The following is a 16,304-nucleotide window of genomic DNA, read 5'->3' as shown; positions in this document are numbered from 1 at the left end:
TCTCCTCAGCAACCTGTATGAAGGGCAAGAGGCCACAGTCAGTTTCCGATTGAGAAAGGAGTGAGACAAGGCTGCATACTGTCGCCCTGCATATTTAACCTATATGCCGAGTGCATCATGAGGAAGGCCGGTCTGGACGACTCTTTAGCTGGAGTGAAGATTGCTGGGAAACGTATTAACAACCTTAGATATGCGGATGATACCACTTTAATGGCAGAAAGTGAAGTGGAACTCAAGAGACTTTTGATGCGCGTACAAGAAGGGAGTGAGAAGTTTGGGCTTAAACTGAACATTAAAAAGACAAAGATGCGTCTTGCCCTATCAAGTCCTGGAGCATCAAGTGACAAGAAGTGGAAGCTGTAATAGATTTTCTCTTCTTGGGCTCCAAGATTATCCCGGAAGGAGACTGCAGCTATGAAATTAGGAGACGCCTGCTTCTGGGAAAGAGATCCATGGCTAGCCTTGACCGCCTAGTAAAGAGCAGACATTACACTGCCAACCAAGATCCGTGTAACTCGTGCTATGGTCTTTCCAGTTGTGATGTATAGATGCGAGAGTTGGACTGTGAAGAAGGCTGACCGCCGAAGAATTGACACGTTTGAATTGTGGTGCTGGCGGAGACTCTTGAGAGTTCCTTGGACTGCCAGAAGATCAAATCAGTCGATATTGTCGACCATAAACCCTGACTGCTCATTGAAAGGTCAAATTCTAAAGTTAAAGCTCAGCTATTTTGGTCATCTGATGAGAAGAGAGGAGTCACTGGAGAAATATTGGTTGGGAAAGGTTGCGAACGCGATGGTTAGATGGCATCCTCGAGGCTCTGCAGATTAAGTTATGTGATGCTAGGAAGATAGTGAGAGACCGGAAAGCGTGGTGTGATATGTTCCATAGGGTCATGAAGAGTCGGACACGACTGAACGACTGAACTGAACTGAACTGATTGGTGAGGTTAGCGACACGTTCCGCCGCTGTCTTTTATCAGCGTGATAAGTGAAACGCCAAGTAACGTCAGCAGGCTCCACGAGAAGGGAGCACCTGCATGAGTGCAGTCAGAAAGCAGCCTGGCTGCCGCCCAATTAAGTACTTAGCAGCCTTCATACTGCCAACCCGCAAACACCACAACTGGCGACGATGATGGCGAACGACGCATAAGTGAAGCGGTGAGGATCCAAGCACCAAGGCACCGTTCTGAGGAGAACTGGACGCAAACCACATCTACGAGAAAAGCCGACGAATATAATTCCAAAAATGACAGCCTATGTTAGATTGATAAGTAGAAGCCTTCGACGTAACTGTGAGTGACTGGCAATCTTACGAAGAACGCTTGATTTCTTTCTTTCTTTTTTTTTTTTACGGTGAACAAAGTTCCCGAAGACATCAAGGTGCATTCTTTGCTTAGCGTCATTGGACCAAAGCCGTACAGCCTCCTGAAGTATATGCTGAAGTCTTTGACCGCATCAGATAAGCCATCGGAAAAGACGTTCGAGCAACTAACAGAATCGGTTCGCAATCGCTTAAGCCCGAGAGTTTCGGTGATCGGACAGCGAGCAAATTTTCACAGAAGGTGCCAGCTACAACATGAAAGTATCGCAGATTATGTAGCAGAGCTCAGAAAACTCGCTCAAACCCGTGAATTCGCTACCTTCTGGGACGAATTGCTGCGCGCCAGGTTTTTGTGCGGTTTATTCCGCACCGACATTCAGCGATACCTATATATTTGCAGAAGATAAAACGTTCACATTTCAGAAAGCTGTTCAGCGCGCACTTGCTCTGGAAGAAGCTAAGAAGAACGGTCAGGAAGCGCACGCGAAGGGAGCTGCCGATGACTTTCACAAAATGAGCACCGATGACCCAGCGAGAAGGAAGCGGTCTTTTCAGCGTTATCGCTGCTGCTCGTCGAGCATTATTCCCGCGCCTGTCCGCGCATTGCAGATAAGTACACGAAATGCGGCAAGAAAGGCCACGTCTGCCACGTTCAGCGCTCCTGTCGCGGTCCCAAGCAAAAGCCGAGAAGTTCATGGAAGTGAATACACACTCTTCAAAGCGACGACGCGGGCAGCGTTCTGATGCTGCCCGGCGTCCAATCACCGTTGACGTCAAAATACAAGGTGTACCTTTACGCATGGAGTTTAGTTACAGGTGCTACGGTGTCTGTGATATCAAAGAAACAGTTGGAAAAGCTTCGACTGCCTTTGAAACTGGAACCAACAGAGCTGCGACTTAAAACGTACGCGGGAGAGGTTGTCCAGCTCTACGGCGTCTTCAAAGCGGCTGTATGGTACAATTAGACGAAGTCGGTGACCTTCCCGTATACGTCGTTGACTACAGCGGACCAGCTCTACTTGGACGCGAGTGGCTCGAAACTTTTCGCTCGGAGTGGAACGAACTCTGCGGTCTGCACAGGCTATGCAACGCTTCGCACCCTGACGCAAGCCAAGAGGGCCACAGCACATGACTGAAATGTCTCCTATACAAGTAGTACAGCATCATTTTTGAGAACACTCTTGGCAAGATAAAAGGTGAGCAAGCTACTTAATTTTTTTAAGCAGAACAGTCCGAAGTTTCTTATAGCTAGAAATGTGCTCTACGCACTACGTTCAGCAGTGGAGGAATAGCTGCGAAAGCTGCAGGAGATGGGCGTCATTACGCAAGTTTCCACTAGCGATTTTGAGACACCGATCGTACCAGTTGTAAAAGAGGACGGGACAATACGCGTGTCTGGAGATTACAAGAAGGGTTTTCTGGCAGGCTAGTTGGTGCTTGTCGTTCATGATTAAACTGCGCGAAAAAACACGGACAGAGACAGAAAACACGTACACACATAGTTTTCATAAATGTGATGTGATATGAAATCGAAATGTTTAAACAACCCCCTGAGTTGACCTTCAACGATTGCTCCCAAAAACTGAGTGAACTAACCACATGCTGTTTGTTCATTTGTGCACTACTTTGGAAAATATACCGGAATGAATTTTGTTAGGATACTGCTTTGTTAATGTAAACGAAACGAGCAGATTATGTATATGCACATTTTACGTTCTTTACTGGTAGTTTTATTTTCGAAATTCTAATTTCTTGAATGTTGGCATTGAACCAGAGGTTTGATTTATCGTTAGTTACTGCGACAAGTAAGATATACTCTTCGATAAATGTAAGCTTCTTTTTTTTTTTTCAACATTACGCAGTTATCTTCGATGGACCTGCTGCAATAAAGTGGCAGAAATATCGCAGACTAGTAGTTTTCATTTAGACGTATGATAACGTTATTGAGCTTTCGAGTCCAGTGTAAAAATTAAAAACAAATTTGGTTTTTACGTGATTAACAAGCGATTGTTAATTCTACTAGAGGCTCGGAAGCGCCGTGCTGTCTGTCGATTCTTATTTTACGCTATGTTATGTGGGGCTGAATGCCTTGGAGTTAAACGTGTACTATCAAGGGCGCCCGGTGGAAGGCTTCCGTTTGATTACAGAAACCTAAGGTTCCTTAACTCGCACTTAGCCACCAAACATAGATGCCATTTCCTGCCTCTCAAAATGCGGCCGCCGTAGCCTCAGTGTGATCCTGCAACGCTGCTTAGGATCGGACAATGATGATGCGATTTTAATGGCGTATGACCGCCATAACCACTTGGGTACAGCGGCGGGGTTCCTTACATAACAGCTCGTTGCGTAGAACGCTCCGTTTTGCAGAGCACGCTTCGTAATACTACTACGGCTGTCCACACGGCACCCGTAAGAGCGTTGCGCGAGGTCACGGCCACAAGGCCTGCATCAATCCATCTTTTCAGTTTAGGTCAGGGGCCTCACTCCCCCAAATGGCCGCGGCTCGCGCACTCAGGAGTCTACTTGGCCTATGCATTATGCCCTGATCTAACTCCTGGGTGGCTTAACCTCTGAACCTGTCCGCTGCCCCATGCAAAGGGCCACGGTCACCCATTCCATCGAGTTGCTATGCAGCGGGTATAAAAAAGAAATGAGGAAAAGCCGAATATACAGTGGGAGGCAAGGAAGAGTGACTTGGCGCCCGTTTTGTTTTTAGACGTCGTAAATAGTCGCAAAAATTGGGGAGCAAGTGCTGGCGTGGCACGCACCGAAAACATAAAAGTTGGCGCCGCCGCTGACCGCATTTACCATTCGTGTTTCGGTAACTCCGGTCCGCTACGACACCGTGTCCCGTAGTGGTTCATCAGATGAGCGTGATTAATGTGTTTTCGTCAAACAAGCATGCAAAAGATGAACTGTTCTTTATTTGTCCAGTAGCTGCTGTTGTCAGTGTAATTGGAAACGACTCCTGACAGGTTCTCCTGCTTCAGCGCGTTTGGACTCGTTGTCGGATGATTTTGCGCTGAAATTTATTCCAGAAGTTGCACTAAGATTCTTCTTGGCAATTACGGAGGAAAGGGCCTTGGTGGCCAAGTTATTCGTGGTCGTACGCGAAGCAAGAGAGAGAGAGTGGGGGGGGGGCAGGATGTGACGACACGGGACCTGACCACTCAGTGAGGTTTTTTCTTTTTTGACTAAAATAGAAGGATTTGTGGGTGCGAAGGGCAAAATTAAATCCTCATATGTTAAACTTCTGCATCAAGAAAGCCCCATGACATACGGTCTTCATTTTATTTCTTCGGTATATAATATCCCCCTGTCTATGTGAACAACCTTGAGGTTATCGTCAGCGCTTGAGCTGCCATGCCTTGTTCTTGGGCCTGTTTTACTTTCTTAGGAAAAAAAAACACAACAAAAATAGAACTGTTTTCTACCATTTCAGCATGCACCTATTTTACTGCGAAAGCAATACTACGATAGCTAAAGCGAGACCTCGGGTGGCCGCAGCTACGCCGTGAAGAGGCGTAGCTACGGTCTCCTCATAAAAAAGTCAGCCTGCCATGATATTTGAATTCACGTCACCCCTATGCCACGGGCAGGAGCTGCTAACTCTGGTCGCCCCTTTCATAGGGAAGGGTGATACCAGAATCAGCCTGCCAGAACCGTTTGCATTCTCGTCACCCCTACGACACGCAGGCACGTCCATGCGGCTTGGTTAAAGCGTGACTTTATATGTGGGCTGGTAGCTTACCCTCTCTCGTCATGCCCTTAAAGGATGAGCTTAAGTGTCCCCAATAATGTAGCGCTTTACACTGATAGGGCGTGATATTGGAATAATGTAGCAGGCAAAAGAAGTTTCCGCCTTTGCTTTCGCAATTCAACTAGAGTTAACCGGAGCTAAATCAAAACTTTTTTTCTTGCAATCATTTATGTGATTTTTCTTTGCTCTGAGCACTCCGCATCTTGGCCGGCCCATTGGCTTATGAATTAACTTCATGGCTTTAGCCTGTAATTTTACTTTCATTTTCGACGGACTCATGAATCAGTGTTCGCCAATTGAGAGGTCACGAACATGAGAAAACAAAACAGTGAATTAGGACCACGTTACGTACAAAACTGATATGCTGCAATTTATACGTTGAGAATAAATCAATGCGGAACTTCTCAAAGCGGGTAAGATCGTTTTGTGCAGCAAGAACACACACACACACACACACACAAAATCACGCATTGCTGTTTTGCATTTTGTGGCCGCGAAATGAGCTCAAGAAAAGACGCGGCAACATTAGAGTTGGTAGATGTGTAGACACTAGGAATAGACACGAGTGTCAATGTCAAACCTCGTTACGTTGAGGGGCATTCCAGTCGTACTAAAGGCATACCGACGAGTTTACATGAGATTTTTTTTTCATGCAGCATATTCTTTCAAAATCGTTTCGGTGGAGCCATTCTTCAATTTGTGGTCGTTTAATCCAGCAGGGTACGACACAGGTTTGTGACTGTCCCAATGAAAAAAAAAAAAAAAATACCGCCGAAGACCTCTTGTCACATATTGTGCACCTGGATGTTTTACAAGCTTACCGGAAGCTCTGCTTGGTTTAAAGGTAGAAAACATTCGTGTTTTCTAATAGAACGCAGCTATAAGGCACCCGTTCCTGACTTTAATGGTGACGGCGTAACCGATGAGCGGCTGTGGGTTTGCCCAGGGGGCCACCGTATCACACTTAGTTAGCACTGGCAAAACCAGGGCGAATTTTAATCGGACTCCGGCAACCAAATCAAATCAAATCAAAACTTTATTCAGAAAACATAGTACAGTTCCCTAGGGGGCGGTAAAATGGCATAGATATGCCGGACAAGTGTCAGCCCCCCACCCCCTCCTCATTTTGTTTGGCACAGCACTCGGTATATCAGCGCACAGGAGAAAATAAGTAGAATACTTGACCACAGAATCAATACACAAAATCAATGAAAAGCCACATTATTACAGAACAAAGATTATGCGACCTGCCATGGTCGTCAATGGATTCGACAGCCTGGTGAATCGCAATGTTGGGACATCAGGGACACGTTAACATTACCATGTCATATACCCAGGACATGCAGCCAGAGGGCCCGCCTGTTGGAAGCTATGACAAGCATTGTGAAATTTACTTCTGTGGTGCCTGGACGGTGAGGTAGTTAGCGGGAGGGGAAGGTGGAGCTGCAAGGTGGAAAGCGGAGTAAGAGGTTAGGCGAATTGACGCTGCCGAGGTGGGCTTTGTAAAATCATGACCATGCTTCTTACAGATGTGTTGGCAGGTCACATGGATTGTAGAGATGGTAATGGTAGGCACATGTTGCCACTATAGATTGTCCAACTGCCAACTCGGCAACTGTCAGATGAGAAGGTGACACGAGAATCGAACCCGCGACCCTTTTATCCTGACTCGGAGATGCACCTCTTTAAGCCACGCAGGAAAGTTCGTACAGCTTGTGAAATCAGGGCTTTATAATTGTGTTGGGTGGTCCTTGACATGATGTGGCAGTTTAAGACTCTGTTTTGTACGTTTGAGATGGCTTGTGACGTAATAATGCACAAATTGGGAGAGTAGGGATTGAGCGACCAGCAGAGGGTATAAACGGGAACGTAAATCGGAAAGGGAAGCCGCAGGCAAGAAAAGCGGTCTCACCGCACCTTTAAAAGCGGAGTTTAAGAAACGCGCAGATGTCTGCAGTGAAATATGTTCTAGCAGGAGAGTAAAGAATTCTCGTCGCCCGCTCGAGGCGAGGTCATCTGAACACGGCGGCGCCGGTCGGCGTTATAAAAACGGCTCTTTCGGAACAGTCGAAGGCTGAAGTAAAATTGAGTGCTATTTAAAACAAGCCTAAGAAATTCTTTACATGTGCATATTATGCAACTTGGAAACCTGTAGAAGTGCGCTCAAATTTCAGATTACCCAGTATCGTGATCGTCAGCAGATTTTTTTTTTTTTTTTCTCGGCGCTCTTGCCGTCGCTGGCATTAAAAACTAAACCATTGGTGTTTAGGGCATGAGCTGAACTGGGCCTGGGCTAGTGTTAGAGTGATCACCTTCAGTTATTCATGGACTGTCCCATCCGGGTGGTAATATACCGAAGCATGTAACAGAGGCTTATTTCAAAGGAATCATGACGGCTGTGCCTCTGAGATATGCTGTTGTTTCCACTTGTGTGACTCAAATGCGACTTTTAATTACATTAGCAGTCGGCCCTAGCTTCCTTCTGTAAGAAAATTGCATATCAACATTATTAAGAAAGTGCGCTATGTGAAACAGCAGCTATGTTTACCAAGGTATCCTTGTCTCGATGACGGGAGGCTAAAATGGCATTAATATGCCTGATCACATGACCTTTGTATAGGCCACTTTCTCTCACGAAACGACGCCCATTGGCAACTCGTCTGGTGCTCCATAAACTTTCTCTATGGGCGTGCACTCGCACCACTTAATGGGAACTGACAGCAATATGACCAAGGAAACACGGGGTCGTTGTCCTGACTCAGGTTTTAGCGGACGCGGAACTTCTACTACATTTTGCTCCTGTTGTGTTTACTCATGGAAGACGTATTGCAACTTGTGCATATTTCTTTTTTCCTTTCTGAACAGCAAGAACAAACGTGCACATTTATTTGCTATAGCCTCCAGTATGTTTTAGGTGCTCACGCAGAGATGTATACACAAGTCCTTGTATCGCAGGCAGCTGGAAACACGTTTTTCTAGAGCAGGTGTATGATTTGAAGAAACAAGAAAAAATCGAATTGCGCAGTAACTTTCCAGCAAGCCATGCATTAGCGCCACACCTAGGTCGTGAAGCGGTTCTTCTTTGGTGGAGGTGAGAACTTGGAAGTCAAGAAGAAACACACTCGTCTCGTAATGATCAGGGAGTGTACGCTGCGGGAGGATGCGGGGCAGCAGTGAATACCTTTGTTGATGACACATGTCCGCCCATGCGACTTCCTGCATCCGTTAGAACGATGACGGGGTGTCTCCAAGTGTACACTATGCATCTTCACCCGTTCCCTGTTTCGATTCTTTGGCGAGCCTCAGGGATAACGTCTTCGCTTTGGCGGCGACTTGGGCGAGGGCGTGATAAATACGGGCGGCCTAAAACCGAGGCATTACTTTTTATCTCGCTTGCTTCTTTTGCCTGGTATATATGCCTGGCTTAGCGCGGCTGGAAGAGCAGTTTGCCCTTTTCATCCTGGGAAGAGTACTAGTCGTCCTAGGAGGGCGCAGCCAAATAACGGAATGCCTTTGCGGGACTTTGACCGAAGTTCTCCATTTCGTGCTGTGTTGAAAGTTTCTTCACGCTGCAGGATCATCCAATGCCTTTGTAAAGCCGCTACGAGTATCCGTGAAGGCAAAGCCATTTAGAATGAAACGATGATGTTTGCAAGTTCGGCTCACACGCAAGCCGCAGTCACCGCAGCGGAGACGCCGACCGCCTCTGTTACGTCAGACATGTGGAGAGAACATGAGCAGGTTTTGTTGATGCAAGTGACATTGACATTACGTTCATAAGTTGAAAAATCATTTGAAGAAGGTCGCCACCAAACACGACGCCAGAATGATTTTCTTCACCGCCAGAAATTTGCCAACATGCGCGTTCGAGTGACGGGGCATCGAAGAAAAAACACCAACAGCTGGCTGCTCGTAAGATCAAGCATGTTAAGCCTGAGATCAAATCCATTGCCGAGGTCTTTCATGAAACGCGTTTAACGTGTGGGAAGGTATACGTCGGCCAAACCGGTCGATGAATGATCAGGCAAGGCAGCAGATCGAGCGTTCTATAGAATCTGATTTTGCATCGACGAGTGCACTGCCGATCTGATGTCTTCAAATAAATGTGAGCAAGAGATGACACAAATTATAATTGTAAGCAGGAGCATGGATGCAGTCGCTCGCGAATTGCTCGAAGCTCCTAGTTTCAAAAGGCTGGTCTCGGCTTTCGTCAGTGACGCCTCGGTGTCTCTTCGTAGTGGCGAAGACGACCTGGCAAGTTTGATTATAGGGGTGTTTTAATTTGAGGTTATTGTGCTTGCTGGCCACGGGCGCAATCAATTTTTAATCGCGGACGGTCTCGAACTACTTGCTCTCTATATCCTCACATTGTTTTCCTCGTGCATCCGAGAAGCTCCGCCCACCTCTATAGCTCCCGGGAAAATAGCGCCGGGCTGGCGGCCATATTGATTTAGACGCCGTGATCATTCTGAGCACTTTTCGGGTTTCCTCCGACATTGTGCGTTAAACTTCAATACAAGCTCCGTAGCTGCTCTCCAAGCATCAGTAACACTTATGAAACTTCTCTTGTCTTGAAATTCAATACGCACAGACGCATTCAAAGCCGCATGCACAGATTTTTCTCTCGTGCTGCCGCAAGTTCTTTACCTGTCTCGGTATTTTGTCAGCGTGTAGGCCTGAAAGCATCGCAGGCGAACCGTTTGGGTACCGGACGAGCTAACGTGCATTCTTGCAAACGCTTTTATCTGTTTTGTATGCGGTCCAAGCGTAGCTTGTTGGACTACTTCGACCTTGGGCGAACTTCTACGCGAGCATCAGCGGCAAGCAGGCCTCATCAAGCTGAGTTCTGTCAAACGCCTTGTATTCAGACATGTTAGGCTCAGTTCGCGAAAACCACCAGTTTATTCCGCGCCTCTGTTAAAAGTGCTCGCGGCTTCATTGCTAAGGAACTGCGTCGTGGTAAGCGATGATTTGCATCGTCTGCTGTAGCTGACAATTCCGGGCAGGTATGATAACAGGAGATAGCCTGCGAGAAGCCCTACCAATAATGTCAAGTGGCCATGACGCCGCTTTCGTTTCATAGCAGGAAGCGGGGTTGGCCAGCAAGTAGTCCGTAACTGGGAAATCGAACATGCCCAGTGTGAAAGTGTTTGGGGTAGTTTCCATCGTAAAACTCGACGTATGCGGAGATATTTCTTGTTGTTGTTAGGGAGAAATAAAATGCGCCGTGGAACTTTGCCTTAATTTACATACATGGAGTGGCAACGTCCAGGATGTCGTCGATGATTGGATGACACAAGTATTTCTTTCACTATATAATGGCGGTCTGCCTGGCCTTTCCGCGGCGATAAACGGTAGGAGCTTAGAAGCAGAGCTCGCGCGTGTTCATGAGTGACAATGCATTGCTTGACAAACAGGATTTTTCGCACTTTCAATAAGACACACGCTGTAGCTTTGAAGCAGAGTAAGCACCTGGCCTTGTCTACGCCGGGATAATGTTGGGAGCATGCGCTAATGGCATTGGCAAAATGCACCTTCTGCGGGTTGGTCAGGGAAGGCTAGTACGTCCCGGATGTCCGCTAGCTCGTTGAGGAAAACAATCGCCATTCCTTTATTGAGCAGTCTGTATTTTTCGGTGAAGTTCGATCGTCACCAGCATCTGAGCTTGCCCATTTCGGAAGTGCGCGATACTTCTTGCGATTCCCAGTCTTCGATCCAGAAGGAACGAGGCGCTTGTCTCTAGACGCTTTAGGCTTTTTAGATGCCTCCTGTATCCACGAAAACTACAGCGCTTGATCAGGGCGGCACTCTCGTCTTCGGGGATGTTAAGATCAACGTAAGGCTTCAATGTTGATGTATCAGCTATGCGTTTATCCGTGGAATGCTAGAAGTGCTTTAATTATACTAGGTTGATTATCGCCCTATGTTCACCAGGTCTATACTGCCATGACATCGTGGGAGTACTGCTGCAGATACCACGAAGCTCCAGATGGGATAGGCACGTACATTCGCTGTTGCTTTGGCGGTGTATCGCCCTGATGGCGTAATAACTTTACCATCAGCAGTGTGGATGAGTGGGACATCCCAAGTTGCCTTTACTTTGTTGAACTGGGCGACTAACGGTCCAACTTTCGTGCCCGCTACGGCCGTCTCCAGCCACTTCAAGGTCACATCGGGTTCACACAATGCAGGTTGACCTCGGTGTCTGCTCGTCGCTTGTGTGTATACTTGGATCACGGCTGGGGAGCGATTTTGATATTTAGCCGGGTGTACGTCTGTGCCAGTTTGCGGTCTGGTAGCCTCATTGCTGAGATATCGCCCTATGAAGGGTCGTTATAATGGTAGCGGTGTCGTCAATTGTCATCGTCGCCGAAGATTTCGTTATTTGGCCTTCACCTGCAAAAGTTGGTTTCTCCAGGTTCCCCGACGAGGACTATGGAACCTTCCTGATAGAGATGCAGAGTAGCCGCTATTCAGCGACGCAAAGCTTGTACCGAATGGAGGTGGATAAGGTGACAAACAGCATGACAAGTATTCAGTTCATCACACTTGCTTAGAGCGCACGAGCGGCCTGCTGTGGAGTAAATGCAGTCGAATATTATCAAGGGCTCTTTGCAGTTGGCAAGGAGATTGCTCTGTTCTGTGCTGTTCACATATATTCGGCAGCCCGCGAGCTCACGTATTTTCAGCGGAACCTAATAGCTGCTTTATAATTGCGTTTTATTTCTTCCAGACGACATTGAGTGAGTGCTCTAGACAATTTTGATCGAGTCTGTACTTAACCCTGCGCAAGTAGTCGCTGGTTTTTTTTTTCTTTTTTTTTTTTTTTTTTTACGGTTGTGATGTCGGGGCGGGGAGCGCTGATGGCGAAACACTGCAGGGCAGTCCGTCTGTAGGGCTCAGCGACTCAGACTGTGAGAGACACCGTAGTGGAGGGCTCAGGAAATTTCAACCACCGGAAATTTCGGTAGGACACAGCACAGCACACGGCCGCCTTGATTTTTGCCTCCATCGAAAAGTGGCCGCCGTGACCGGGATACAATCCTGCACCCCTGGGCTCAATAAACACCCCAACCACTGCACCACCGCGGCAGGTGCACCAGAGTAATCAGTAGGTCCACTGATAGAGCGCATAGAAGGCAAAAGAAGAATACGTCACCGAATGTGGCTTTACCTTTCTTGCCAAATGAGTTTCTATAGTCATGCGCTCCCGCTGCTGCTGCTGCTGCTGGAAAATAAATAAATAAATAAATAAATAAATAAATAAATAAATAAATAAATAAATAAATAAATAAATAAATAAATAAATAAATAAATAAATAAATAAATAAATAAATAAATAAATAAATAAATAAATAAATAAATAAATAAATAAATAAATATAAAAGAAAGGAAGGATGGAATTTAGGATTAACGAAACGCCCATTCGTGAAGCAGACTTGATTCGCATCATGCTCATGTACATCAATCACGAAGAGGTCAACACGACGGCTGTCGCCTAATTAGCTCCGCACGATGTGAAGATTCAGCATAATTATATAAGGCATTACGGCTAAGAAGAGTGGTTTGACAGGAAATGAAACACTCCAAATAAGTACGCGTTTATCGTCAGCTGCACAACCTACGTAACTACACACCTCAAGGTACGTCCGAGTAATTTCAGGTATCCTGACGCCATACTTCGCATGACCTACAAGCGGGTGCTAGGGCTAATCGCGCCAATCGACCAGCCCCTTGAACTTCGCGTCCACAATAGCATTGACGAGCTCAGAGGGACTCACCTTCTAACTCAAACTTTCCGCCTCTTCGTTACCGCCACTGCAACTATTTCAAGACCTTAACATTAGCCTATCCAGAACCACGCAACAGCTACAGAATTTGGTGTGCGAATGGAGGGGAAAATTATATACTATATATGCTCTTACCACGCAAAGTGCACCCCGAATACCGTCAGGCGCACGAAGCAAGGCACGAGTAGGCGTCATGGGCTAAGGAGCCTTCTTGTGGATGCTTACTGTCCCTGCTAGACATCACAGCAGTACCTGTCACTCGAGTGGGCCATGCGGTAGCGGAGCAAACGGATAAAAATTCAGATACTGCGCACATGGAGGAGGCAGCAATCCCATGTTACAACGTTACCGATTCCCAAATCGTCTATACTAACTACATGCAAGGCAGGTATATCCCCTGGCATCCAAAACCTTCTGGCATCTGGCTTGACAAAAAGGGCTATATAGGTACCTGGTCATGCTACCTGGTATATAGGTACCTGGTAGAGGAAAGCGAACGTGCACACGTCGCAGTCTCGGTATTCGTCTACCGGGATTCATCAGTAATCACTGTCGTCACTTAATGCGCGATATACCAGCACGTCTGCTTAGAGAAACCAACCTTACTGGGACCCGCTAAAGGACTGGATTAATCAGGGTGGCATCATCTCAGGCGTTTAAAAACCCGGTCCTAGATTAGCCCAGCCGAATTACATGCTATTAGCTTAAACTCATTTACAGCTGACCAATTTTTTCTACCTGAATGCACACCTTTAACACATGGCATGATACTGCGAAGGAAACTAAGCCTTACCCCGGGAATAAAATCCAACGTCGGTGGGTTAGGATGCTGCCCTGTCCAACTCCGGCCCCACTGCACAGGGATCTTTGGTTGAGAAAGCTCGGGCAGACGCTTCAGCCAATAGTTTCGTACCGAGGAACCTAACAACCCTGTCCCTAGCCCCCTACACCGTTTCCCGTAAATGTATGTTTTCTACTGATACTCACCGTTATGGTGGTGGGTATCAGTTCCAAAAGAGGGGTCTCGCGATGGTCGCATCTCGGAACGTGGGACACCGGCAGGAATTGGTCTTAATGGTTGACTCGTACTGTACTGCTTGTTTGAGGCCCGTAACTTAGGCATCGTAGTTCTAAGGGGAGGATCAGGACGAAGACCGAGACACTGCCGTCAAGCGTAAATTTTGTAATTCTATACGCAGATGGGGGGGGGGGGGGGGGGTGATAGAAGGCCATAGCGACGGACATGCTCTCGCACTTCGATCAGGTTTGTTGTTTTTTTTTTTTACTTCCTCGGCACCGCGATATTTTCTGCGGTCTGTTGACAGCCTTAACACGTCAGCGACAAGTTTGTAAGATGTGTCCATACTGTCGCTAAATATTTGCTGCAATGGGCGTTTGACAAATGGAGGCTGCTCAAGTGTTCAGATAACACACACACACACACACACACACACACACACACACACACACACACACACACACACACACACACACACACACACACACACACACACACACACACACACACACACACACACACACACACACACACACACACACACACACACACACACACACACACACACACACACACACACACACACACACACACACACACACACACACACACACACACACACACACACACACACACACACACACACACACACACACACACACACACACACACACACACACACACACACACACACACACACACACACACACACACACACACACACACACACACACACACACACACACACACACACACACACACACACACACACACACACACACACACACACACACACACACACACACACACACACACACACACACACACACACACACACACACACACACACACACAATATTTAATGCCTAGGATGGCCGCTTAAAACATCCTCTATAAATGCAGCTGAAAGGCTTTGATATATTTTCTTTAAATGGTTCTTTTCCAACAATCGCTGGCGGAAGCATTAGTTATGGCTAATGGCAAAGAAACACTCCAAAGAAACACTCCAAAGAAACACTCACAAAGACACACTCACAAAGACACACTCACACTGACACACTGACACACTCACACACGCACGCAAGCACGCACGCGAGTGCACGAGCGAGTGATTTCGCGTTCAGGTATGTAACGTTTTGCCCAAGGAATAATAAACTGCATACTTTTTGCATTAACGGACCAACCTTGAGCGCAGGGCTTACTGTAGGGGCTTGCTTGGAGGTGCGTTTTTCTTTTTTGTAATCACGCAGGTAATATCCTTATCAATCAAAATTTTCTAAGCGTAGTTGACAGTCAGCACCGTATCTTTGAGGACCGAAAGTGGCGAGAACTCCGCCGGGGTTGCGCAGTGGTTAGGGCGCTAGACTGTTGTGCCTAAGAGAATGCGAGACGGAATCCTAGCCTCGGCGGTCGCTTTTCGGTGGAGGCGAAATGCTAGGCGTGGCTGTGTTGTGCGATGTCAGCGCACGTTAAAGAACCGCAGTTGGTCGAATTTCCGGAGTCCACTACGGCGTCTATCATAGCCTGGGTCGCTTTGGGACGTTAAACCCCATAAGCCAAACCTAACCGAAAGTGGCGGGAATGTCGCTGATAAGCGGTATGTTCCTAGATCACTGAATTAATAGACAGCTATTATTAGCCCTGCTACACGACGACGCACTGGTTTTACTAGACTTTGTTTGTGTGTGGTAGGCAGCGAGTTTCGATTCACTGCTTGTTGCGTTGTGCCCCAGGTTGGCCGGTCCATTATCTTGAAGGGTGGCGCGCACGCGTTAAAAAGCATAGTATGATATACCCGTTGCACCTGATGCCCACATTGTAGGAGGAGCGAAGACTGGGCTACAGCATGCCATCGGAGAGCTGGGCCGGGAGCTGACCCTTTATGGCTTTCTCGGTGTGGGACAGCAGCGTTGGAAGGAGATTGACAGTCACTTCATCTGTAGAATACAGGCTGTGCCATCCACCGACGAAGGAAAAGTCCTTTAATCCTCCCCACTCGCAGCAGAGTGGCCTCTGTCGGTGTGCTAGCTTGAAGTGCCTAATAATAATGGCGGTTCGCGGATAGAGGTGGACGGTTAGGGACCTATTGCCAACAGCATGCTTAGATGACGTTCGTTCACAATAGCGGACTGCAGGGAGGCAATGAAAACTCAACGCTACTTTATTTTTACTAGTTGGATGATCCATGTATGGGATGCTCTCAGCAATGTTTGGCATGGTGTTAGCTGCAGAGACAAAGAAAACAGTACGGGCAATAAGGTATGCGAGGCACGAGGGCTGTTTGGAAAAATTTATTTGCCCTCAGGGTGAAGGATTACAGATGGGAATGACGAAAAATAGCAACACGAAAATACAAATGGTACTGTGACTGCAGCCCTGGACTCAGCAACAGAATTTGGAGAAGCTCGGCGCT

General features: G+C 47.2%; 1 pseudogene; it reads left to right on the top strand.

Moving 5' to 3' along the window:
- Window positions 1-1,836: 1,836 nt before the first annotated feature.
- Window positions 1,837-15,877, top strand: LOC146208482 (uncharacterized; annotated as a pseudogene).
- Window positions 15,878-16,304: the final 427 nt, after the last annotated feature.

This window comes from Amblyomma maculatum, chromosome 1 (assembly GCF_055883805.1).
Source record: "Amblyomma maculatum isolate TAMU_Amacu chromosome 1, ASM5588380v1, whole genome shotgun sequence".
Classification (NCBI taxonomy): Eukaryota; Metazoa; Arthropoda; class Arachnida; order Ixodida; family Ixodidae; genus Amblyomma; species Amblyomma maculatum.
This window is presented reverse-complemented; position numbering and strand designations above follow the sequence as displayed.